At 43.9% G+C, this 23,212-nt stretch overlaps 1 protein-coding gene across 6 annotated transcripts in view; it reads right to left on the bottom strand.

The window, feature by feature from the left end:
• LOC103543644 (S-methyl-5'-thioadenosine phosphorylase) overlaps positions 1–23,212 on the bottom strand; it is a 48,292-nt gene that overhangs the window by 20,136 nt on the left and 4,944 nt on the right. Inside the window, exons 1-5 of one of the 6 annotated variants that reach the window (XM_070589707.1) lie at positions 20,373–20,409; positions 18,987–19,172; positions 11,956–12,042; positions 5,703–5,870; positions 5,335–5,381 (exon numbers count right to left, since the gene is read on the bottom strand). The gene's annotated coding sequence lies outside the window, so the exon portion shown is untranslated. Of the gene's footprint in view, positions 1–1,108; positions 1,279–5,334; positions 5,382–5,702; positions 5,871–11,955; positions 12,043–18,986; positions 19,173–20,372; positions 20,410–23,212 lie in introns of those variants that run through there. The other 5 variants (XR_011531322.1, XR_011531323.1, XR_011531324.1 and 2 more) reach the window with 5 other exon arrangements.

Below are 23,212 nucleotides of genomic sequence, written 5' to 3'. Positions count from 1 at the left end.
CTTTACCATAAACCTCCATTTCCATGATAAGAATCCATCCTCTGCCCAAAACATTAAAAGACTGATGAGGACAGAAGTGTCATCAGAGCACATCTGGAGCTCTGAGGCCAGTCCTTGAAAGGGGTGGGGGAGGGGAACTTTGCACCAAACAAGGCGGGGGAAGCCCGAAGCAGGGCAGTGCCTTTGCAAGGGGCAAACACTGACATAATCCCTCACCACCGTGTTTACAGCGGGACTTTCCTGATGAGTAAGCCCACATCAGCAGCCGAAGCTCACCCCAACCCCCCCACTCTCCCAATTCTAGCAAGACACTAATTCTCTCAAGAGGGTGAATTCCTAAGAGTTCATCTCAGGAATCAATCCAACCCCTCATTTAGCAGATGAGAGACTAAGCGACAAAGGAATTTGGGGGCAGAGCCAGGAAAGCATTGTGGACGTCCTCACTTCCAAGCTGGGGCTTCCTCTGCTGCATTCTCCAAGCAGAACCTAACCCGGGCCCAGGCACAACAGGCCAACGTGTCAACCGCACTTTGAAGAAAACACCTGGCATTAGGAATTACACCTGCTTTCTTAATCTTAATTTTTTGGTCATATTTTTCTCATTGTAAAAATAACACAAAACCTTTATCTACAAAAAATTCCTGATAAAGGGCATTATTAAAAAGTAAGAATCTCATTCTTGTCCTTACAGATGATGTTAGCTAGCCTCACCTTGAGATATTTCTGATAGTGACAGAAGCAGTTTGAGAGATCATACTAGTCTCTATCTTGTTTTTAACTTAATATAATGTGGGCGTCTTCCCAATCAGGTCACAGATCTAGTTGTTCCTTTCAATACATGCATGATAAATATGGTGAATTGAATTCCTTTCAATGATAGTCATCAGGAATGATGTTGAAGAGGAGAAAGGTCACGTGTGGAAATGGCTGGAATCCCCTGCCCACGTGTGCCTTGCATGACATGGACAGTTAGTGGTTTGGGGTGAAAGAAATGCCATACAGTCAGTCCTCTCACACAGACAAATGACTCCCTACAAGTATCTGACAGTAACTGGGTTCAACAATGCAGGGTGTGTGCAAGGAAGGAAAACGGGAGGAGACAACGTGCCTCATGCTGTGAAAAAGCAGCTGGTGGGGAAACAGGCGTCTTGCTCCCGCTGCAAAGTTCTCATCAGAAATCACTTGTACGCTCCACTGGATACTGCATCACTAAGGTCAGGCTCTAAGAGTGGGGTGGGTATCTGATGTGAGAGACAGTCACACCTTCCAGCTGCAAGGCTGAAAAGTAAAAACAAAACAGAAGCCAAGTGACTGCAATGTCCTGCTTCTAACTTTCCCAAGTCTTGCCTCAGAATTGGGTGAGGCTTCCCCAGGGCCCTCACCATGCCACAGGCAGGGATGTGCTTCCTCAGAGCCTTTTGCAGAAAGAAGAGTCACCACTGGGAGAGGAGGTAACAGCAACCACCCAGCACATAAGGAGACAGGCGGCTCTCCCAGCTGCTCCCTGGACGGCGGCAAATAGTCAGGCATGGAAGACCAGAAGGCACGAGATGGAAGCAGATATACAACCCAAGAGAATAACAACCTAAAAAGCCTTATGGGACCTGAGAGCAGCTGAGCTTTCAGAATGCTGGCTCCATTTCACGTGGCAAAGCTAAGGCTGGGGAGGGAAATCGACTTTGACTCCCTTATGAGGTCTTTCTTTCTCCCCCATTCACCGTCTTGCTTCACTTCCCCACAGGCGACACTGTGAGTGCCAGGTGTAGCCTGCACACACAAGGGTGTGTACCACGGGAGAAGAAACCCCAAGTTATGAATCTTGCAGTGTCTCCCTTATGAGATCCTTTTCAAGTATAAATAGCCCACAACAATAGGACAGACGAAAGGGCAGACAAATTCTTTCCCAAGCTCACATGGACCGTAGAATGACTGTCAAGAAGTAGAACAAGTCCCATTCTTAACCACGTTCCAACATCAGTTGCCAAATGCCTTGTGGCTCTGACAATGGGGACGTCCACCAAGGCAGAAGAAACAGATTAATTAAACCCATTACAGCAGGAGGTGTACGGCACTGAAGAAACTCACTGTGGACGATCCTCCAGCACGTTCTTGATAGGAATTGTATTTTTAACTTCTGGTTGGTGAATAACACAGCACATGGAGCCCAGGACCCAGGGCGAGGGAAGTCAAGAAACCTGTCACTGTGCGATAAGAACGGGAAAGCGACAAAAGCGGCACATGCTTTTGGTGTTTAAATTCTAGATCGAGACCTATTTTGCTTTCCACAGCTGCTCTAATCACAAACAAACGAAGGTTATTTTCACTTTAAATATTAGCTAAGGCATTTCTTTGCACATCTGAGAAACAGATGCCAGGACTGACTGCACACACCCAGAAGTACCTGGAACCGCGCCCTCCCCACCTGTCTGCTGTCCCGCTCTCTCCAGGTCAGTCACACCCAGGATCCCCCTGTCCTCGGCCAGGCTTTCAACTTTTCACAGGACGGAAGTGGCATGAAAGAAAAAAATGATTTTCAGAAGAGAATGACCTCATTTTCTTAAGAGAGCTTTCCAGCCTGTCAGATTCCTTCAAGGGTACATTTCATTTTTAGAGTAGAAATCTAACGTTTTTGAAAACAACCATAAAAATTAGAGCCTCCTGTCACTCTGAATCTTAACGACCTCTAAGGTACGCTCGGCATGGCTGATGCACCCGGTTGGTGTCCTTTCCTCTGCGCTGGGCACTAAGGGTGGAGAGAGCGACAGGCTTTAGTCCTGTCATCTATTAAATAAAGAACCATATTATTCCATTCTGATTCCTTATCACAGATTTCTGGCAGAGAGATTAAAACAATCCCTCTAGCATTTGAAGGCCACTTTCGGACAAGGATTTTTCCCTAAGATGATGCTGGCAGTTAGAGCGACAGGCAGATGTGTGTTTCCAGATCCGTGGCTGGAGAAGAATCCAGAGGTAGCACAGAGAAGAGGGGGCAGAGAGACATTGCAGTTCAACTTGATTCTGAAGAGGGGACCGAGGCCCACACAGGTCAAGAGACTTGCCTGAGGCCAAACAGGCCCAGGACAAAACCTCCTGATCCAGTGCCCCTGCCCTGTGGCCGTAACCCCCTGGGCAGCTTGGCAGACCACTGCAATTCTATCAGACACGCTGAAGCCGTGGGGGTGGCCGGGTCCTCGGGCTACAAACCATACAGCCTCTGGAGCTCACCATCCCAGGCCCGGTGAGGGCACCAAGTGCATGGACCTGGTGCCCATCTCCACACACCGAGACGCACTTTGTTCAAAAATGTGCCATCAGTATACCACATGTAGGGCATTACTCACAAGGCAAAAAGCTGATTCTCCTCTCCCCTGAGCCATTCAACATACTCACGGTGAATCACGTACGTGCCCAAGCCTGGTTAACTGCAAAACATGCGGCTCAACCAGTGGCAGTCTCATTTAGAAGACGCTGTCCATTAGCAATAGGACATGAGACACATACGTAATTTTAAATTTTCTAGCAGCCACATTAAAAAAGTATGAGAAACAGGTAAAATTGGCTTTAATATTTCATCTAACCTAACACATCCAAAATGTTATCACTGCACTTTGTAACCAACATAAAATATGAGATTTCATTCTAAATAGTATTCCCTGAGGGATCCTCCTTTTAACAGATCTTTTCTTCTGTTGTTACCAAATGATGTTAACTACTGCACCCCTCTGGCCAACATGTCCAAATTGAAAACAATGGCACCCATTTATTGGGCGGGTTACACTTACTAGATCGCAGAAAGGTACTTGCTAGAGACTCTTAACTCCCCACACAAGATGAAAGAGGCAGCTTATCCACACAGCACATAAGAGAAAACAGAAACTGCAGGAGTTGAAGGTCCCACAGCTGTGAAGTGCCAAGACAGAATGAATCCAGATCTGTGGGCCACACCCGTGCTCCTTCTAGTCAACATCTTTCTGCCCCAACTGCTTTCTTGAAAGCGCCAGCACGTGAACCATCTACATTTACTACACGTGAGAAAGATCAGGGAAATGCAACAATGTACAGTTATACCACATAAGTAACGAATTAATCCCAGGCTTAGGACCCAATCAGATTTTCTTTCTGGTATCGTATATAACACTTTACAAATCTGATCATTCTGAATATGGAGTTCTGTACTCTACTTTATTAAACAACCATATTAAAACCATTTTCTTTCTTTTTGAGGAAGATTAGCCCTGAGCTAACATCTGCTGCCAATCCTCCTCTTTTGCCAGAGGATACTGGCCCTGAGTTAACATCCATGCCCATCTTCCCCTACTTTATATGTGGGACGCCTGCTCCAGCATGAGTTGACAAGCAGTGTGTAGGTCCACACCCAGGATCCAAACCAGCGAACCCCGGGGTGCCGAAGAGGAACGTGTGAACTTAACTTCTGCGCCACTGGGCCAGCCCTGAAAGCCATTTTCTTAAGTTGTTATCTCCAAACATATGGACTTTGACAGCCATAGAGATTACATCAAGAACTCCAACCTCCCTCTCCCTTTGAACAATCACGTTCATTCAATCACTCAAAAACTACTGACTGAGCAACCAGAGGCCAGACCTTGTCATGGGTGTTAGGGACAAAGTGACGAATAGGACAGAGAGGGTCTTTGCCTCCACATGGCTTGTATTCTAGAGGGGAAGAGGGATAACACATATGTAGCATCAAGTGCTAAAAAATAACAGGAAAAATGATAGGTGGGAGGGTTGTAATGCTTTTCGTCTAAGCCCATTATTTATTAGATTGAACCACATGAAATTGCTGAACCACTTCTTGACATACAGAATGGGCAATTTCACATGGTTCAACTGAATAGTTTCATTCCACTGGGCAATGATCAAGGACACTCCTGATGAACTAAAAATTATAACTACCACTTTCCCTTGTGATTTCTTCAACTACAGAAAAAGCCCAGGATCTTGGCAGTCTATTACTGTTGAAGTTTTTGGTAAAGGAACATTAATATATTACCTGTGCAATTAATTAACAAAACATCCCTTGCTCCTAAATCTACTGACAGATCTTAACATCATGAAAAGACACCCAGGCATTCTGTGCCTCCTGATACGATGCAGAAGGGAGGACGTCTGCCAAGAATTCAAAGCTGGTTCTGCTCAAGCCTCCAGAGCTGACCACTGGCTTACAGCAAACACTGAGGACAAGGGAAGACCCAAAATGACACTGAAGGATGCAGTCAGTAAAATCCAGAATGTGGGGACTCTACAGGACAAAAAGAAAAAAAGGGGGTAGAAACGTCCAGACTTTTCGAAAAGGCTTATTAATAAGCTCACATGTATAATGAGTGGATCTCCTCTGGACTCTCATCTGAACAAAGCAACTGTAAATAAAAAAAAGTCTGTGAGACAACATGGAAAAGGACAGAGCTGCCTAGACCCCCAATACTAAGGAAACACTAAGTAATTTGCTTGTTTTTAAAGAGTTCTTATATTTTAAAGTTACAAACTGCAGTGAACTGATAAATGTTAAAGCTGGGAATTAGGAACTTGAGATTTTTATTCTGTGTATGTTAAAATACTCCCACAGTAACAAACTTAAAGCAGCTCTCTGGGTCTGCCCCCTCCCCCAGGTGCCCACACATCGCCCATCGGAGCTGGGGATGCTCTTCCAGGAGCCTCAAGCCTCTCAGATGACTGCTCACCTGTCGATGAACTGGTCGATAATGACGATGTCTCCGGGCCGAATCTCCTCCCTCAAGGAACCGCAGGCGGTGGTGACGATGACGTGAGTGCAGCCTTCCTCCTTCATAGCCCAGATGTTCGCCCGGTAGTTGACTTCTGAGGGCATGATGCTATGCTGCCTCCCGTGCCTGTGGGAGGGACAGGAAATATGGTAGGGAGTGAGAGGGCATTTTAACACTGTTAGAGAAGAAAATTAACCTACAGCAGTGCCTTCCGGCCCTTCAGCCAAAGCACTTCCACTGGCAGAGGAAGAATGAGAAGGTCGGGCAATGACTAGCCCACTGTGAGTAGAAACTACTCGGTCTTAGGCGCACGCCAGCTGTACATTCTACGGATTTATTTTCCTGTCAAGAGTAGGTAATAACTTAATCAGAATTCACTCTCCAGGAAGATGTGCTGTCTCTGTCCTGGGGGGCACCAAACACCCCAGAATCTGGGGCATCTGGCCTCACACGAGCCATGAAACAACAAGACATGCCACTGAAGAAAGATACAAAATAGAAACAGAAACTCAAGTTTCCAGCTGAATCTCTCCATTCCTTTCTGTCTGATCACCTAACTAAGTTAACGATTCATTTAAAACATTAGAGTCCCCAGTTGTTTATGATGACATTAGAAGGTTTTGTCGAAAAGCCGATCACCTCACGCGTGACCACTGTTATGGGCTGAACTGTGTCCCCCCAAACTCCTACGGTGAAGTCCTGAACCCCAGTGCATCAGAATGTGACTGTATTCGGAGACGGGGTCTTGAAAGAGGTAATTAAGTTAAAATGAGCTTATTAGGGTGGGCCCCACCCCAACACCAATGGTGTCTTCAGTAGAGGAGGAAATCTGGACACACACAGAGGGAAGGACACGTGGAGACACAGGGAGAAGATGGCCATCTGCGAGCCAAAGAGGCAGGCCCGGGACACATCTTCGCTCCGGCCCTCAGAAGGATGCAGGCTGCTGACACCTTCGTCATGGGCTTCCGGCCTCCAGAACTGTGAGGAAACAACTTCTTTCCAACCAGCCTGTGCTCCTTTATAATGGCAGCTTCGGAAAAGCTAATGAAACCACCAATGATTCCTGTCACACTTCAAATAAAATCCAAACATCCTACACCCACGGCCCTCACGCCATGTGGGCACCAGTCTACTAATGGCACCTCGGCCCGTTTTTATCCCTTCCTGTCCCAACTCAGCTCACTGGCTTCTCGCTGCTCATCCATGCTCATTCCTGCTCAGGCCTCCTCATGTCACAGCTCCAGTGTCACCTCCTCAGAGAAGCGCTTTCCATGACCACTGCGTGTAAGTCACACCACTATCCCATGACCTTGTTTTTCTTTCTAGCATCCATCAGCAACTGAAACTTTTCCTTTTCAGTGTCCGTCTTTCCCACTAGAATCAGCCCCGAGAGGGTGAAGCCCCTGTCTGTCTCCTTGCTGGTACCTCGAACAGGAGCTGCCATGTGTAGCTCAATTTTCTGGACAAACAAATGTGTTTGGTGGCAATTCTTTGAGCACTTAAACACACACACGTACACCCAGAGCATCAGTAAACAGCCAGTAAAGGGAACCCAATTTCTAAGATTATTTCTAAAATTCACACATGTTAGATGGTTACTCACAAGCAGTATTTCACAAAGAGTTAAAATTATTCTTGGCTGCTTCACAAACTACAAATATCACACATGCTGTTCTAGCACAGGCAGGCCACGTGTCAAGAGTCCAGCGTCCTTCGCATGTGGGTAACGTGGAAACAGGTTCAAGGAAGTAACTGAACACAGAAAAATCTCACTGTGTACAATGATGATTAAAAGTGTGGGCTTTGGAGTAACAGTGCCTGGGTTCAAACCCCAGTTCTGCCACCTACTAGCCGTGTGACCTCATCAAAGCCACTCAGCTCTCTCGTCTCAATTTTTTTTTCATCTGTAAAACGCATAATAAAAATACCTGCACCACAGGGTTGTGTTTAAATATCCCTTGTATCATCCCATAGATACGTTTCTTTTCTTTTTAGATTTTCTTTCTCCTTCTTCTCTCCAAAGCCCCCCAGTACACAGTTGTAAGTTTTTTTTTAGTTGTGGGTCCTTCCAGCTGTGGCATGTGGGACAGCGCCCCAGCATGGCTTGATGAGTGGTGTCATGTCTGAGCCCAGGATCCGAACTGGCGAAACCCTGGGCCCCTGAAGCAGAGTGTGCAAACTTAACCACTCGGCAATGGGGCCGGCCCCTATAGACATATTTTAAAAGAAACTTTAATGTCTTTTCTGGTCACTGACAACAAAATTATTAAAAACACTGAAATAATTTGTATAGGGGCCGGGCCAGTGGCACAGCGGTTACATTAGCACGTTCCACTTCTCGGAAGCCCGGAATTCGCCAGTTCGGATCCCGGGTGAGGACATGGCACCGCTTGGCAAAAGCCATGCTGTGGGAGGCGTCCCAAGCATAAAGCAGAGGAAGATGGGCACGGATGTTAGCTCAGGGCCAGTCTTCCTCAAAAAAAAAAATAACAATAATAATTTGTACATAATTTCACACTTTTTACCCTGAGATCACAGACGTCCTCTCAGAAGGTGGAGGCCTAGGAACATCCAGAAAGCACATTCATTTTTCTAAGACTGGACTCTAAAAGTCAGATTAGATTTTCAAAAGAAATTCAAACATCAAAAGTAGGTAAGAACAACTGCGTTAAAGGCTCAAACAGTTCACGGGGCAACACGCTTCCATCCAGTTGGCAGGAGTATCAAACTCTCCTCATGGGGCCAGGGCCACCCCACCAACTGTTTCCTCATAGAGTCTGGAAAAAATTAAGTGACTCTCCAGCAATGACCACAGACCAACAAAGAAGGTTGCCTGAAACTGACCCCGTGTGACCATCTGAAACTAAAATTTAGTTTTACGGCATTCAGCTGAGCTTTTTGTTTTTCTTGAGGTCATCCTGGCCTAACACTGTGTAAACTTCAGGTGTGCATGATTATATATCAGTTTCTGGATAGACTGCATTGTGCTCACCAACAACAGTTAAATTTTTATCCATCACTATACATATCAGCCCCTTTATCCCTTTCTCCCTCCTCCCACCCCATTCCCCTCTGGTAACCACTCATCTGTTCTCTTTTTCCATGTGTTTGTTTATCTTCCACATATGAGTGAAATCATATGGTCTTTCTCTGTCTGGCTTATCTCGCCTAACATAACACCCTCAAGGTCCATCCATGTGGTCACAATGGCATGATTTTTCTTTTGTTATGGCTGAGTAGTATTCCATTGTATATCTACACTACATCTTTATCCATTCATCAGTTGATGGGGACTTGGGCTGCTTCCAAGTCTTGGATACTGTGAATAATGCTGCAATGAACACGGCAGTGCATAAATCTCTTCATATTATTGATTTCATGTTCTCTGGATAAATACCCTGGAGTGAGATAGCTGAGTCATATGGTATTTCTACTTTTAATTTTTTGAGAAATCTCCATAGTGCTTTCCATAGTGGCTGCAACAGTTTGCATTCCCACTAGCAGTGTTTAAGTGATCCTTTTTATCCACAACCTCTCCAACATTTGTTATTTCTTGCCAACTATAGCCATTCTGACTGGTTTAGGGTGAAACCTCCTTGTGGTTTTGATTTGCATTTCCCTAATAATTAGTGATATTGAACATCTTTTCATGTGCCTGTTGGCCACTTGTATATCTTCTTTGGAAAAATCTCTATTCATATCCTCTGCCCATTTTTTGAATTGAATTCTTTGCTCTTATTTTGTTGAGTTCTCTGAGTTCTTTATATATTTTGGAAATCAACCGCTTGTCAGGTAGATGATTTGCAAATATTTTCTCCTAGTTGGTGGGCTGTCTTTTCATTTTGTTCAGTTTCCTTTCACTTGCAGAATCAGCGAAGCCATTTCTGTTTCAAAAACGCAGTGTGGAAGAGAGAGCCTAGGGTGGTTCCCAATTTTCATGCTCTGAATAACTCCTCCTCCTCAACTGCAGGGGGACCCAAGACTCACTTCCAACCAATAGAATACAGCAAATGTGCTGGGAGTCCTCCCATAGTCAGGCTCCACCTGGCCTGCACACACAAGAGACTTCCTGCTGGCCTTAGAGAAGCAAGCTGTTGTCATGTAAACTGCCCACGGAGAGGGCCACATGGCAGAGAAAGTGGACAGCCTCTGGGAGCTGAAGGCCTCAGTCCTATAACCCCAAGGAACTGAATTCTGCCACTGAACGAGGACCTGGAGCTCAAGATGAGAACAAGCTCTTGAATGATGTTGTGTGACCTTGAACAGAGGACTCAGCTAAGCTGTAACCACACTCTTGTTCACCTGGAAACTGTGCGACAATGTATACTATTTTAAGCTGCTAAATTTGTCATAATTTTTATGCCGCAATAGAAAGCTGAAACATGTAAGTCTGACTAATTTCTGTGTGATAAAAATAATTTGCCTCCTCTATAATACGGAACAGCACTAGCCTTGTCAAGAAAACAAGGGTGTGGACACCACAGGGAATCCATTTCAGGGACCAGAAAGCCACTCTCTGAAAACTTAGAACTATTGCCACGCAAGGGGTCATGAATGAAGCAGTTTTGCTTTTATCTTGTTAATTGGAAAAAGAAGAAGGAAAGAGAAACAGAAGAAAACATTTCTTCTTGTAGCTAGAACTGAAACCAGAGCTTCAACTGTAGTCAGACTCATCTTATCACTCACTGGATTATTCTAACCACTTTCTCACCCTAAGCTGGGGGGTGGCATGGGGGGTGGGTCTTGATCTCAAAAGTCAATAAAACTTCCCCAAACCCTAAGTGGTCAATCACGGTGACTAAGATGCCCTGGCTCCAGCAACGCATAAAATCTCATACCTGCATCACTACTCTTTCTAGAATTTAACTTAACTTTAAATTCTCCTTTAGTAACATTCAAAACGCTTTAAAATAACTTAGCTTGCAAGGAGGACACAATCAATGTTCTTTATCTTCCCCAAAATTAAGGCATCAGAAGGCTGCACATAATGAAAAATGGTTACAACTCAGTGAGTTGAAAACATACATATGAACGATTAAAAAGCTGCCATTTCAACGGTTCCACCACAACAGGATTCATGGAAACTTGGAGTCTAAAGACATACTTCAAAGAAGTAAAGAGTCTGGATTTGAGGATCAACTTGATCACCCCATCAGTCCTCACTGAGCCCTCTCTGAGCACAGAGAGTCGCCAGAAGGCTGCCCTGGTGCGTGGGGAGGTCCCCTTTAGTAAGAGCTCTTTGTAGCAAGCACTCCAGGGCACTCTGATGATACGATCGTCAAGTACACATGTGTCAAGGGTATCTGGCAGGTTCAAGAACAGGTGTGAAAGTGAAACGTGGGAAGGACAGGAGGCCCTTGTCATGGAATTCAGGAACTCAGCACTGGAAGTGTGTGCCATGTTACCCAGGTCTAAGATGGCCATGCGGTGAGCTGAGGTCTTGGAGGGTGAGGTCCTGAGAACCGAGGAGGTGAAGACAACGTGAGGGGAAGAAGTAAGCCGAGCTGACCGCAGGACTTGGAGGACATGAGGTCCATCTAAGGACTTGGATGAAAAGGAGAGAGTTTAGTTGGGACTGCCAGATGCAGGATCCTCGCGGGAGGATGAGAGGAGCTGCCATGTCTGGAAGGAGCACTATGGAATCAGGAGGAGGGAGACTCCCGCGCCCTGGCTGGGTGACATGTGGGCTGGAAGAACAAACAGCCTCCTTTTAACAGAAAGGAGGAGTTTTATTTCCAGTTCAGTTATGCAATCATGTGGTGGATCCCCGAGAAACCCCCCTTTGGGCAGGGCTTCCTAAGGAAAGGCCACTTGGCAATGACATTTCCTCCCATCTGTAATCAGTCTATCTGCTAAATTAGTGTGGTGTGACATATGGGCCCCAAATTAGAAGCTGATTTGGATGCAGAGACCTGAAAAGTACCGTTGCTGTGTCTGCATGAGCATCTGGCTTCCAGGGACAGAAGTTGAGAAGTTAGTGCACACGTTCAAAAGCCACGTTCTCTCCCGTATGCCCCAGGCACCCTCAGGGCCACTGTCTCAGCTGGTGGGACCCAGTGCCAGGACTCCGGCCCGTCTCAGCCTGGGGGAGGCAGCCCTGGGCTGCCAACACAATAGCAGTTATGATTTTTTTTTTTTTAATTTTAAACTTAAAACCAAGCCAGCAAGGAGAAAGGAAAAAGCTTCTCTCCACTAACTGGAGATTAACCTTGCCAAACGGAGTATCCACATATTTTTCGGTTCTTCCTTCTAAGATTTCTGAATCATCCAGGCCTGTTCCACTAATGATTCCAATCTAGGGGAGACAAGAAAAAGATACCATATTTGATCATTTTTCATTAGAAACAAAATAATTATTTTAAGTGAATTCATTTATTCATACTAAATGCTCTTCTCCATTCTTGCTAAGCCCTGTTTTTTAAAAAATCTGAGCACTACTGAAAAACAATTATTCATTCAAGAAACATTTGAAGGGCCTCTGTATTCCAGTAATAACCAAAGTATGGGTTTAGTGGACTCATCGCACTTACTGCTATTTTTTTTAATTGCAGTAACATTGGTTTATAACACTATATAACTTTCAGGTGTAGATAGTAATATATTTTGAATTCTGTGTAGATTACATCATGTTCACCAGCCAAAGACTAATTACAAACCATACCCACATGCATGTACCTAATCACCTCTTTCGCCCTCCTCCCTCCACCCTTCCCCTCTGGTAACCACTAATCCAATCTCTGTTGCTATGTGTTTGTTTGTCACTGTTTTTATCTTCCACTTATGAGTGAGATCATATGGTATTTGACTTTCTCCCTCTGACTTATTTCACTTAGCCTAATACCCTCAAGGTCCATCCATGTTGTCACAAATGGCCAGATTTCATCACTTCTTATGGCTGAGTAGTGTTCCATTGTGTATTTATACCACATCTCCTTTATCCATTTGTCCCTTGATGGGCACCTAGGCTGCTTCCAAGTCTTAGCTATAGTGAATAATGCTGCAATGAACATAGGGGCGCATGTATCTTTACGCATTCTTGTTTTCAAGTTCTTTGGATAAATACCCAGCAGTGGAATAGCTGGATCATATGGTAGACCTATTCTTAATTTTCTGAGAAATCTACATACTGTTTTCCATAGTGGCTGCACCAGTTTGCACTCCCATCAGCAGTGTATGAGGGTTTCCCTTCTCTCCACATCCTCTCCAACACTTACTGTTTCCTGTCTTCTTCATTACAGACATTCTGAAGGGAGTGAGGTGATATCTCATTGTAGTTTTGATTTGCATTTCCCTGATAGCTAATGATGTTGAACATCTTTTCATATGCCTGTTGGCCATCTGCATATCTTCTTTGGAGAAATCTCTGTTGAGATCTTTCACCCATTTTTCAATTGGGTTGTTGGGTTTTTCTGTTGTTGAGATCTATGAGTTCTTTGTATATTTTGGATATTAACCCCTTATCTGATATACGGTTTGCAAATATCTTCTCCCAATTGTTAGATTGTCTTTTCATTTTGTTGATGGTTTCCTTTCCTATGCAGAAGCTTTTTGGTTTGATGTAGTCCCATTTGTTTATTTTTTCTATTTTTTCCCTTGCCCGGTCAGACATGGTATTTGAAAAAATGCTGCTAAGACCAATGTCGAAAAGGGTACTGTCTATGTTTTCTTCTAGAAGTTTTATGGTTTCAGATCTTACATTCAAGTCCTTCATCCATTTTGAGTTGATTTTTGTGCATGGTGTAAGATAATGGTTTACTTTCTTTCTTTTGTATGTGGCTGGCCAATGTTCCCAACACCATTTATTGAAGAGATTTTCCTTTCTCCATTGTATGTTCTTGGTTCCCTTCTCTAAAATTAGTTGTCCATAAATGCGTGGATTTATTTCTCGGCTCTTGATTCTGTTCCATTGATCCTTGAGTCTGTTTTTGTGCCAGTACAATGCTATTTTGGTTACCATGGCTTTGTAGTATATTTTGAAATCAGGGAGTGTGATACCTCCAGTTTCGTTCTTTTTTCTCAGGATTCCTTTGGCTATTTGAGGTCTTTTGTTGTTTCATATAAATTTTAGGATTCTTTGTTCTATTTCTGTGAAAAATGTTCTTGGAACTTTGAGAGGGATTGCACTGAATCTATAGATTGCTTTAGGCAGTATGGACATTTTAACTATGTTAATTCCTCCAATCCAAGAGCATGGAATATCTTTCCATTTCTTTGTGTCTTCTTCAATGTCTTTCAACAATGTTTTATAGTTTTCAGTGTATAGATCTTTCACCTCTTTGGTTAAGTTTGCTGGAGGTATTTCATTCTTTTTGTTGTAATTATAAATGGGATTATATTCTTAATCTCTCTTTTTGCTACTTCATTAATAGTTTGTAGAAATGCAACTGGTTTTTGTATGCTGATTTTGTAACCTGCAACTTGACTGTACTCACTTATTATTTCTAAAAGTTTTTTAGTGAATTCTTCAGGGTTTTCTATATATAAAATCATCTCATCTGCAAATAGTGACAGATTCACTTCTTCCTTTTCAATTTGGATCCCTTTTATTTCTTTTCCTTGCCTGATTGCTCTGGCTAGGACTTCCAATATCATGTTAAATAAGAGGGGTGAATGTGGGCATCCATGTCTGCTTCCTGTTCTTAGAGGGATAGCTTTCAGTTTTTCTCCGTTCAAAATGATATTAACTGTGGGTTTGTCATATACGGCTTTTATTATGTTGAGGTATTTTCCCTTTATACCCATTTTATTTAGAAGTTTTATCATAAATGGATGCTGTATCTTGTCAAACGCTTTCTCTGTGTCTTTTGAGATGACCATATGATTTTTATTCTTCCTTTTGTTAATCTGGGGTCATGCTGATTGATTTGCAGATGTTGAACCATCCCTGTATCCCTGGAATAAATCCCACTTGATCATGATGTATGATCTTTTTAACGTATTGTTGTATCCAATTTGCTAGTATTTTGTTGTGGACTTTTCCATCAATGGTCATCAGTGATAGTGGCCTGTAATTTTCTTTTTTTATGTTGTCCTTGTCTGTTTTTGGCATCAGGGTAATGCTGGCTTCATAGAGAGTTAGGAAGCTTCCCCTCCTCTTCAATTTTTTGGAAGAGTTTGAGAAGGATAGGTATTAAGGCTTCTTTGAATATTTGGTAGAATTCACCAGGGAAGCCATCTGGTCCTGGACTTTTCTTTCTTTGGAGGTGTTTGATTACTGTTTCGATCTCCTTACTGGTGATTGGTCTATTCAAATTCTCTATTTCTTCTTGATTCAGTTTTGGAAGGTTTTATGATTCTAAAAATTTATCCATTTCCACTAGATTATCCAATTTGTTGGCATACAGTTTTTCCTAGTATACTCTTATAATCTTTTGTATTTCTGAGGTGTCCATTGTAATTTCTCCTATTTCTGATTTTACTTATGTGAGCCTTCTCTCACTTTTTCTTAGTGAGTCTAGCTAAAGGTTTGTCAATTTTGTTTATCTTTTCAAAGAACTAACTCTTGATTTCACTGATCTTTTCTCTTGTTTTTTTTTAGTCTCTATTTCATTTATTTCTGCTCTGATTTTTACTATTTCCTTCCTTCTGCTGATTTTGGGTTTTGTTTGTTCTTCTTTTTCCAGTTCCTTTAGGTGAACTGTTAGATTGTTTATTTGGGATTTTTCTTGTTGGTTGAGGTACACCTGTACTGCTATAAACTTCCCTCTTTGAATTGCTTTTGTTGTATCCCATAGATTTTGGCATGCTGTATTTTCAATTTCCTTTGTCTCCAGGTATTTTTTGATTTCTCCTTTGATTTCTTCATTGATTCCTTCGTTGTTCAGTAGCATTTTGTTTAATCTCCACATTTTTGTGGCTTTTCTGATTTTCTTCCTGTAGCTGATTTCTAGTTTCATATCTTTGTGGTCAGAAAAGATGATTGGTATTATTTCAATCTTCTTAAATTTATTGAGACTTGTTTTGAGACCTAATATGTTATCAACCCTGGAGAATGTTCCATGTGCATTTTAAAAGAATGTGTATTCTGCGATTTTTGGATAGAATGTTCTATATATATCTACTAAGTCCATTTGGTCTAACGTTTCGTTTAAGGCCAATGTTTCCTTATTGATCTTCTGTTTGGATGATCTATCCATTGCTGTAACTGGAGTGTTAAAGTCCCCTACTGTTATTGTGTTACTGTCTATTTCTCCTTTTATGTCTGTTAATAATTGCTTTATATATTTAGGTGCTCCTGTGTTTGGAGCATAGATATTTACAAGTGAGATATCTTCTTGTTGGATTGGATTGTTACCTTTGTCACTACATAGTGCCCTTCTTTGTCTCTTGTTACAGTTTTTGTTTTAAAGTTTATTTTGTCTGATATATGTATTGCTACTCCTGCTTTCTTTTCTTTGCAATTACATGGAGTATCTTTTTCCATCCTTTCACTTTCAGTTTGTGAGTGCCTTTAGGTCTGAAGTGTGTCTCTCGTATGCAACATATATATGGGTCTTGTTTTTTTATCTAATTGGCCACCCTATGCCTTTTGATTGGAGCATTTAGTCCACTGACATTTGAAGTAGCTAGTGATAAATATGTGTCTATTGCCATCTTGTTATTTTTTTTCCTGGGTGTTTTAGTAGTTCTTCTCTTGCTCTCTTCCCTTGTGGTTTGATGGCTTTCTTTAGTAATATGTTTGATCTCTTTCCTATTACTTATTTATTTATTATAGTTTTCTGGTTTGTGATTACTGTGAGGTGCCCATATAATATTCTATGCGTATAGCAATCTATATTGAGTTGATAGTCTGTTTAGCTTGACCTCTTTCTAAAAGCTTTACTCTTACTCCCCTCCTCCCACATTTTATGTTTTTGAAATCATATCTAATCTCTTATTTTGTGTGTATCTACGAAATTACCTTCAAGTATGTAATTTTAGTACTTTTGTCTTTTAACATTCATATTATCTTCATATGTGGTTGATCTGCTACCTTTACTGTATTTTTGCCTTTATGAGTGATTTTATTGCCTGTTTTGGGGTTTGTTTTTGTTTTTGATACTTTTCTTATCCCTATTTCTGGTCTTCTCTTTCTCACTTAAATAACTCTCTTCAGCATTTCTCATAGAACTGGTTATGTGGTGATTAACTGCTGTAATTTTTGCTTCTCTGGGAAACTCTTTCTCTCCTTCCAATCTGAATGATAACTTTACTGGATAGAGTATTCTTAGCTGTAGGTTTTTTCCTTCCAGCACTTTAAATAAGTCATGCTACTCTCTTCTAGCCTGTAGGGTTTCGCCTGAGAAGTCCACCAATAGCCTTATGGGCTTTCCTTTGTATGTCACTTGCTCCTTTTCTCTTGCCACTTTTAGGATTCTCTCTTTATCTTTAATTTTGGACATTTTAATTATAATGTGTCTTGGGGCGGGCCTCTTTGGGTTTATCTTGTTTGGTACTCTCTGTGCTTCCTGCACTTGGATGTCTATTTCCTTCCTTAGGTTAGGAAAGTTTTCAGCTATTATTTCTTCAGATAGATTCTCTGCCCCTTTGTCTCTCTCTTCTCCTTCTGGGACACCTATAATATGGATATTAGTGCACTAGATATTGTCCCAGAGTTCCCTTAGACTGTTCTCATTCTGCCTAATTCTTTTTTCTTTTATCTGTTCAGCTTGGCTGATTTCCTCTAGTCTTTCATCCAGCTCGCTGATCCATTCTTCTGTATCATCTACTCTGCTATTTAGTCCCTCTAGAGAATTTTTCATTTCCCGTATTGTATTCTTCATTTCTGACTGGTTCTTTTCTATATTTTCCAATTCTTTGTTGACATTCTCACATGTTCATCCAGTCTTCTCGCAGAATCAGTGAGCACCCTTATGAGATTTTGTTTGAACTCTTTTGTCAGGCAGATTGCTTATTTCCATTTCATTTAGTTCTTTTTCTGGGGTTCTGGTCTGTTCCCGTGCTTGGAATGTATTCCTTTGCCTCCTCATTATGCTTCTTTCTCTGTGCTTATATCTATGTATTAGGTAAGTCAGCTATGTCTCTTGATCTTGGAGAAGTGGCCTTATGTAAGGGATGCCTTTTGAGGCCCAGCAGTATGCTTCCCTCTCATCACCAGTTGAAATGTTCCAGGAGTGACCCCTGTGTGGGCTACATGTGTCCTTCTGCTGGGGCAGGGTTGCTCTTACTGCAGGTACCCAGGGAGTCTAGGCTTTCTCTCCCTGGCTGGCTGTTTATATGTCAGGTTTGGGCAGCCCTAGCACTGGTGGCTACAAGGTCTAATAGCACACTCCTTTTGCAGTTTTCCTGTTAATTGGGTAGGCACCCAGTGTGGCTGGTTGCTCAGGAAATTATAATTACTGTAGGCCTCAGGCCTGCAAGGCTATTGTTAGCTCTCTTAGGATTGTAGCCAAGTGGGGCTGGCCCCAGGCATGGGAGTACTCATTTGATTCAGGCTTTGGAAGGTGGGGCCAATCCCCTTTGTGGTTGTTTGTGAAGCACAAGTCTTCTGCCACTGATAAGCTCCACCCCCCACAGGTCCACACACACTGTCAACACAGTCCTGGCCCGTGCACACTTCTCGATCCCCTGGAGTGTACCCAGTCACCCCACTGCAGAGGCCCCACCTCTCCACCAACACCCCCCACAGTTCACCTAGTCTTCACACAGGCCCTGCCTCACAGAGGCAGATACATTCATCTGCTTGTGGAGGATCGAGGTACCCAGTCTATGCAGGCCAACACGTAGCCTGAGGGCTTGCTACTGGGAGTGGCCAGTCCCTAGGGTGGACTGCCTGCCCTGGCTGAGCTGGATTAAATCTGCACTCTAGTGGGTGTGGCAGACCCCTGGGCTAACAGGCCAGGGGAAGAACTCCAATTGCATCTGCCGGCATTTGTGTAAGCACGCCTGTACTAGGTCACAACAATGGCTGCTGCCAATGTCTCAGTCTCCAGAAAGGGCTCGCCTCTCACTGAGATGCACCCAGAGCCTACGAGGTGAGTCTCTTTTCACCCAAGGACTGTGCCCCACTCTTTCTGGTGGTTTTAAGTTGCTCTGAGATGGGTGAATTTGTGTGTGGGCCCTTTAACAGCTGGGTTTTTCAGCTTATGTCCAGTAGCTTTTCTAGGGGTATTCCCTGTTGTAGTTAATAGCTAGAAGGCAGATAGTATGAGTCATCTCAGTTATGCTGAGTCTGAAGGATGCTTATAGATGTAACGCACCCCCAGTAAGGTCCCCACTTCTCCAGGGAGGGCTGCGTACCTTAGAGTGGCTCCCATTCCACTGGCTATGAAGCTCTGTGGCTTGTGAAGGTGGCTTTTTTCTCTCTGGAGAGGAATTTCTGCCTCTTCCATCTCAGTCAGGACTGTCCCTTGCTGTGGGGGTTATCTTTATCCAGTTTTCAGTTCTCTCTCTGGGGTAATTTTTCCCAGAATAGTTGTAACCTGCCTGTGTTTATGGGAGAAGGTGAGTTCAGAGTCTGCCTACACAGCCATCTTGATGAGATCCCTATTGCTGACTATTTGAATAACAACCCAGAACAGAAAGGTACTTTATCTAGCTAAAGTGAGAAAACCAACATTAAAAATAAACAAACATGGTGTGGAAACTACTTTCTTACCAATTTTATTTTCTCTAATAATGGGCTATGGAATAAAGAATTTTTATAAGACTGGTATGATAGAAAATATTCAGTATATTCATTTGGTAATGATTTCTCCTCATTACTTCATCTGATAAAAAAACAGATTTTTCTTTCCTATGCCACTAAAATCAGAGTTGTAAGGGATCACAGAGAGAGCAATCTGGGATAGCAGGAAACATTAGCCTCATGTATATTTATGAAATCCACCTGTCCTTCATACACACATGTAAATATAAATAATTAAGTCAAGGGGAGTTCTAAATTTTCTTTTTTTTTTTGAGGAAGATTAGCCCTGAACTAACATCTGCTGCCAATCCTTCTCTTTTGCTGAGGAAGACTGGCCCTGAACTAACAACCATGCTCATCTTCCTCTACTTTCTATGTGGGATGCCTACCACAGCATGGCTTGCCAAGCCGTGCCATGTCCACACCTGGGATCCAACCAGCAAACCCCGGGCCACCGAAGCAGAACGTGCGCACTTAACTGCTTTGCAACTGAGCCGGCCCCTGTTCTAAATTCTTTTTTAAGTTCAAGTGTTGTAGTGCATTTTCCAGAGATTAATTTAACAGTCCTTGTCTTCAGGGATTAACTGGAGTTAAAGAAACTCAGTACCACCCTCTAGAGTAATCTAATTTGATGACTAAGAAACACAAACAAGAACAATTACACAAATAATTAAATGTTAACTGAACTGTTAGCTAAAAATGAAATAGCTAAAATTAGGAAGGTTTCCCTAGGCTGATGCTTCCTAAAGGAGAAAGAGTAATTAAATTCTCCTGTTTAACTTTAAACATGCTATAGAGAGGACACTGTACTGGAAATCTAATGGAAAGGGAACTGAGCTTTTTTTTTTTTTTTTCAATGAAAAGCTTTAAATCTATTGTCACTTGAGTAAAATTTCTACTAGATGAAAAAAGTAGCTCCTTGAGAAAAAATTCTAGAGTTAAGAATTAACTGAACTGAATAAAATAATTTCCACATCAGGTTCCACAAATTGATTTACCTCAATACGTGGGAAAATGGTTACCTCTCTGGCCCTCAGTTCCTGGAAAAAGAAATATCAACAGAAGAAGAAAATAAGGGCATGTTAGTAAGATTTTACTGAAGAGCTGCTGGTTATACGATTTAGAGCTTCAAGTGTCGCCACAAGTTCCTTAAGCGGCTAATGCCGCTTGTGAAGTTGGTGCCACCTTGTGGTACAGCGTTGAAACCACAGCAGGTTGCGCGTTCTGGCCAAGCCCACATTTCTCTCCTGCCTTGTTACACCTTAACACCATAGGCCAAGACTAACCAATATCAGTTTTCAAATCAACAAGAGTGGTCACTTAAGTCAGTACATTTAAATCACGCCAATTCAGTAGATATTTCTTTTAAAAAAACACACTGTTTTGTGCAATCCTAAGCCTTCCTCTAGCTGGCTTCTCCGTTTTATCCTCCATTTCACATTCTCTGAAGCACCACAGATCACGGGGGGCCTAATGAACGGTCCAGCCCATGGCATCGCCCAGACCACAGAACCGAACTGCTGACTCTAAAATTATCTGGGATTCTGTTGCTTATCAAAACTTCTGGTTTTTTTGTTGTGTTTACTTATTTCCACTTTGACTTGGTTGATTCTGAATGCTCCCTGGGCCGTGGCCCCCCCATTCCGGATTCAGCACTAACTCTCGGACTTGTACACACGAAACACAGCCCACACCGTCTTCTGAAACCACCCTCTCGGTTCAGGAAGCATCACAGCCGCGGGTGACAAATGCTGACCAGGGGTCCTGCCGAAGTTCAGGCCGTCGAGCCCAACCTCACGGCCCCAAGGTTCAGTCCACACCATGCTGGCTGCACGAGGACTGCATTAGAAGCTGGTACTCAGCCCTCAGCGAGGAACATGGAGTGCTGGCCACGAAAAGAAGAGCTGCTCCTGCTCGCCAGAAAGGCCAGGGTGGGGTCTCCGGCTCTGGAATTATCTGCAGGTGGGCACATCTGGTCACCCAAACGGCTCTGCTTGTTTATGGAAAACCGTATCTAGCAAGGGATACAGGACAAGTGTAGCGACTGAGTACCGCCTCACCAGGGACCTCTAACCATTTTCCTGCTGCAGAGGGAGGCCAGCAGTGCCAAGATGTGGCAATGCCGCCACCTGCTGGCCCATAGCAGAGTACGACTAGGACGAAACTCCCAAGCACGGATGGCCTAATTCTGTCCACCCCGAGCCTCCAAATTCAACAGTCAACTCAGGCCCTGCCATGGTAATAAAGGAACTGGGTCTCAGCACCCACACGTCACAGGCACTGTGCTAACCGCCTCAGCGGCCTCACCTCCTCTGATCTTCTCAACCGCCCTATAAGATAGGCCCTGCAGTATTACACCCATTTTACAGAGAAGGAACGCATACAAATCAAGACACTTCTCCAAGAACAAATCATAAGCATCAAAGCTGGAAGAGGAACCCAGCTCTTTCACACTCACCCACGATGATGGACCAGCTCCCAACACCCCCTGGAGACCTTTATAACGTCAGACCCTATGAGAAAAGTTTCACTGTCTCCATGTACTGAGGAAACTGATGCTCAGAGAGGTCAAGTTCTGGACCAAGGTCACAGAGCAAGCACAGAAACGATGACTCTGGGCGTCTAAGTGAACCTGGAGGAGAGGGGGGTCTCCATCGGTGACGTCAGCCACACTCAGGCAGCAATGACAAGACCTTACCAGGCCTCCTGGGCCAGCAGCATCAGCCCTCAGTCCAGGCAATCCTAGGAGGCCTAGGAAATGTGTTCGAGGACCGAGATGGAATTTCTGGGCCAATTCTGCCCAGCCAGGACTTCTTCATTGCACACGATAAAGTTCTGAAACAGGGACCTCCGGTCAATCAAGGTCAGTGGCAAATTTTAACAATTAGTGGTCCATCCCACACTTTCCACTGACGGAGCACCAAGTCAATCTCCATAAAAAGAGGAGAGCGTCTGCCTTCCTCTCTGAGACCTGAAAGCATTTTGTCTAAATGCTGGCTTACCTGGCCAGAATGCGTACTTCCCGCAGTGGCGAAGGGCTCACACTAACCCCTCCCCTGCGTCTATGTCCACTGGTACCTGGACCCAGGGGATCTCACATACCTCACCTGGTTTCAGGAACCACTCACCATCACTTTGGGGCATGGACACACTACCTTAAGGAGCCCAGCACTCTGTGACTGCATTCTCAAAACCCCACACCCCTGAGCCGTGGAGACTAGCTCATGCCAGGGAGATGGCTGCCTCTGGGCGCCTCAAGCTCACGAGGAGGCAAGGGAGCCAGAGCTCAAGCTGGCGGCACTCCCTGATCTCAGCATCTCAGTCCTTCGGCTCTGGTTGCCACTGACAAGTCTGGCAAGCACACAGACAAAAGGCCTTCTTCTTGGGCCGACCCGGCTTGGAGGCCTCCCAGGGCCTTGCAAAATCCCTGGAAGTCCAGCTGTATGGGGACAGAGTGGCCCAATATCCAGTCTAGGAGCCCTGTTCAAAACCTACAATGAGGGGCCGGCCCAGGGGCGTAACGGTTAAGTTCGCAGGTTCCCCTTCGGTGGCCCGGGGTTCGCAGGTTCGGATCCCAGGTGCGGACGTGGCACTGCTTGGCAAGCCATGTTGTGGTAGGGGTCCCACATATAAAGTGGAGGAAGATGGGCAGAGATGTTAGCTCAGGGCCAGTCTTCCTCAGCAAAAGAGGAGGATTGGCAGCAGATGTTAGCTCAGGGCTCATCTTCCTCAAAAAAATAAATGCCCTTGCTAAGTCCACGGAGATAACTGGGGCTCCATCTCTGACATGACTCCCCCTCTGTAAGCCACCCAGGTAGGTGATGGTTACGGGCTGAAT

This window comes from Equus przewalskii, chromosome 22 (assembly GCF_037783145.1).
Source record: "Equus przewalskii isolate Varuska chromosome 22, EquPr2, whole genome shotgun sequence".
NCBI classification, from domain to species: domain Eukaryota; kingdom Metazoa; phylum Chordata; class Mammalia; order Perissodactyla; family Equidae; genus Equus; species Equus przewalskii.
The sequence above is the reverse complement of the archived record's forward strand: the minus strand, read 5'-3'. Positions and strand labels throughout refer to the sequence as shown.